We start from the raw sequence: 4,144 nt of genomic DNA on the forward strand, positions 1-4,144 counted from the left end.
CTCAAACAACGTTGGTGAAATACTAAGATGGGATCTCATAGGTCTCCAATGGGCCATTTTGTGTGCGCGCTGCTGTAGTAGCACGCTGGTCTTTGTCCCTCTCTGCAACTTGGCTGATATATATATATATATAGGCTAGTTGACAAGTTAATTCAAGAGAAGAAGATAAAAGAATTCAGGACATGGGGTCTATGACCCTCTACTATAAAAGACTGTACACACACAAAAAATAGGAGCGATTGTTCAAAAGCTTAATTATGTAGGAAGATCTTGGCATGGGCGATTAATTAGGCGTTGGTCTTTGCTGGTTTTTTCTAATTAAAATGTGATGGGGTTGATCTCGTTGATGATGGAGTGCTGAAACAGGCTTCAAGACTGATGACTACGATTGATGCGAGGTTGGAACCTGTCAACTGACCAAATTAATATATATATATATATATATATATATATATATATCATAGTTCGTTTCGGGACGCTGTCCATTATGCCCACAGGAACTACGTACTACGCCTCTGCAAACATGGGGGACTTTACCAAATTGTAAGACCTTGTACTTTCGTAACTTTCATGCATATTTTGATGAGTTTCATTGAAAAGAGAAAATCTCTTCAACTGTACCAGTTTTTAGTTGAGCCTCTTGAATGGTTGTTGTTTGTGATTCGCATATTCAATGGGTTCTTTGAGGAAATGTAACTTTGTAATTTGAAGATGAACTTTCAATGTTTGTATATATTTTTTCATGAAGATCTTAATGGAAAAATGAGTTTCCTTTCTTTTTGGTCAAGCGGCTAGAGATTGAAGATGAACTTTCAATGTTTAACATTTGTAATGTAGGGCTTGGCTTCAATCACTCCTGGGTTATGCTTGGTTAGAGTACACGGATATAAAATTATAATTTATAACTTTTTTTAAATATGTTTTTTCAAACTACAATATCAAAAGTTCGAATACACGCTTGGTCTTGTTTTTATGCCCTCTATATAACATCATTCAGAGTTTCAATCGTATGAAATAATTATTATTTTTACAAATTTTTCAGCAAGAGCTATATATATATATACGAGTTGAAAAAATATCTGTGTTTTCAATAAAAACAAAAACTAGCTTGTTTAGATAAATATTAGTTTATATGCTCGTTGGACTGCTGGGGGCATTACTTCTTTTCATGCAAGAAAAGGCTTGTTTGACCAAATTGTATAGTTATTATGGATCTAGTCCGTCAACCCGAATAAAAATCCAAAGCATATATTAATATGGTTGTTTTAATATAAAATATTAGCAAAATATAAACTAATTTTTCCAATATAAACAAGTCAAAAGTTGTTACAATTCACAAAACCAAGTTTAAAAACCAATAATGCAGCACATTGGAATCCCAAGCTTCACTGTTCAAAAAGGTTGTACTTCAACAACCACCGGTCTTTTCCTTCTATGATTAACGACTCTCACCATAAATAGTTAAATGCTATTTGCTATAATCACCCATGGTTTTCCTATTTATTGCTATATGGAGTCTTGAAAATTGCAGGGGCAAAAAAAAATTAAAATTAAAAAAATACATGGTTATTATCTTGATTTTAAAATTTTAGGAAAGCAAAAAAAAAAAAATTAGGCAGAATACATGTTTCTTTTCTTTTGCTGTTAGTAAAGTTTATATTTATATAACCGAGTCTCGCATGGGTTCGTCTGGGTCGATTAGGTTTTGCTAAATTTTTATATTTTTTAGTTTTTCATCTAATTCAAACGGGTTCAGCCAACGAATTGATCTGTTAGACTAGTTCAAGTTTAATAACTATGCTAAATTATAAGACTTTTAAAGCAAAAAAGTAATATATGTCATATTTTTATACGTTCCAATTTTAGATTAAAAAATTATTTCAAAATTTCAATTTTTTTTTTGCTGGAATTGTTTTTTACCAAAATTTTTAATTTAGGTTAGAATTTTTCTTACTTTATTTCACAAATAAAATGAATTATTTAAATGCTTATTCCTTTATGCTGGATTTGTTATTATTTTTTAGGAAATTTTTATTTTTATGTAACTTTGACGTTTAAAGAGAAGGAATGACACCTGACATATTTCTATAAGTTCTAATTTCAAAAATAAAATGAAAAAAAACAAAGAATTTATTAAAAAAATTCCTATTTTTTGTACAAAGTAAAAAAAAAACTATTTTAATTAGTTAATTTATTTATGCTGGATTTGTTATTATATTTTTAGGAATTTTTATTCATGTAATTGTTTTTATTTTTTTCATTTTTTATTTTTGTATCTGATTTTTTATTTTGTTTTAAACATCCAAATAAGATTCTTATAAAAGAGAAAAAAATCTATTTAAAAATCAAAAAAGCTTGAATACATAAAATCAAAACTTTCATAAAAAAATTAAATTGGAAAATAATTATATCTATTAAAAAAACTTACATTTACCAGTATCTAGCGTTTTCCATTAATAAATCTATAATTTGTTTTATATTGAATATTATTATACTATATTTTTATTTACAATAACAAAATTACAATATTTACTAATTTGTTTGTGAAAACAAAAAAAGATGGCAACTTCAGTTTGCAAACTAGCAAACTGAAATGGGTGACGATAAAATAATAATAAAATTTTTGGATTATTAATATATATCTTTGCCAGATTTCTTGATATACTGCAATTGTTTTTTCAAATGTGGCTGCAGTCGTTGGAGCTATGGAACATGCATGGCTGAGGCCTGAGAATAAGAGCATGACAATCCCGGGGCATGAGAACATAATCTCAGCTCTGGCGCAGTCACCTGTCACTGGGATGGCGATATTGCTTCTGCAAGCCATGACAGCTCTGTCAAGTTATGGAAATAAATCAATAGATATAGAGATAAATCAATATCCTTGGAAGTTACACAGCCGTTGGCCTTAGTTGTTAATTAGGCACTTTCAGTACTTTTACATCTGATATCCACGGCTTACATGTATTATACAAATGACATTATATATATATATATATATATATATTGCCGGATACCATCATAGACACTAAAGGAAAGCAAAAATCCCTTGAAGCTTGAAACTTACTAAATCCATGTGAATGATCGATGGATTCTACACAATCTTTTGAAGAATGATATCTAGCATCAACATGGTGGCGGTGGAGGTGGTCGTCGTCGTCGTCGTCGTCGTGGCGGCGGCGGCGGCGGCGGCGGAGGTGGTGGCGGCGGCGGCGGTCGTGGTGGAGGACTTTTGTAATGAATAGGAACATTAACCCTTGGAGGTGGAGGTGATGGCTTTGTCCTTCTAGACACTCCCTTCAACTTGTAATAAGAGATTTCATTTGATGAAATCACATCAGGGGAAGACCAAGACGGAGGAGCTTCCCATGCAGAGGCTTTGCCTGTGTTACTGATATGAGATGATAGAAGCAGCTCATGGATCAAAATGAAAGAAAGCAAATAAGCTATGCCGCCCATTGTTGCTTGTTATTCATGGAATGCTACTCGACACGCCATTTTATATGTGTGGCTGCTGTTGCATGAAACCCTCCAATTAACGCTAATTTAATTTCAAGTGGTAATACTTTTCAGTTAGCGCTCTGATTTCAAGGGGTTTGGTAGAGATTTTGCTGCAAGTCAAAGACAGCTAGACATGGGAATCACAATTTCGCAGCTTGCAGGTGTTTTCCCGGAAAGTGTTATATGGAAAGCAGATATAGCCTTTGGGCAGTGATCCTCAGCGTAAAGCAACTGGTGAATTAAACTATAGAGATAAGATAGATAGCCATTGTGTGAGTACGACCGCTCAATGGCTTTCCATATAACACTTACCAGGAAAACACCTGCACGCTGCGAAATTGCGATACCTTGCCAGCATTTCTACCTAAACTTTTGAGACTCCTTAATCTTTCATCTACCCCGTGCTGAAAGTCTATTAATTTGACAAAGTCAATTGACCAATTCTTAATCAATCATATCTGAATATGTGATCAATCAAAAATTTTAAAAAAATATATCAAAGAAATCAATTAAAACCATGGTTAGAAATCATCAGATGTCCCTTCATTATATGCTTTTAGTCCAAGTAATTCTTCTACAGCGAATTTAATCAAGCTAACCCTTCACTAGATATTATTGAAAAAATACATGGGACCGTGGACGA

The 4,144-nt window shown here is 32.6% G+C and overlaps 1 long non-coding RNA gene across 1 annotated transcript; it reads right to left on the reverse strand.

Annotated features, from left to right (window-relative positions):
- Nucleotides 1–2,457: 2,457 nt before the first annotated feature.
- Nucleotides 2,458–3,801, reverse strand: LOC133668943 (uncharacterized). Its single transcript, XR_009833829.1, has 2 exons — nucleotides 3,068–3,801; nucleotides 2,458–2,816 (listed from the first exon to the last, which is right to left on the reverse strand). It is a non-coding gene; the product is annotated as an uncharacterized LOC133668943 (long non-coding RNA).
- Between the last annotated feature and the right edge of the window lie 343 nt (nucleotides 3,802–4,144).

The sequence above is a fragment of the Populus nigra genome, chromosome 12 (genome assembly GCF_951802175.1).
Source record: "Populus nigra chromosome 12, ddPopNigr1.1, whole genome shotgun sequence".
Taxonomy (NCBI): Eukaryota; Viridiplantae; Streptophyta; class Magnoliopsida; order Malpighiales; family Salicaceae; genus Populus; species Populus nigra.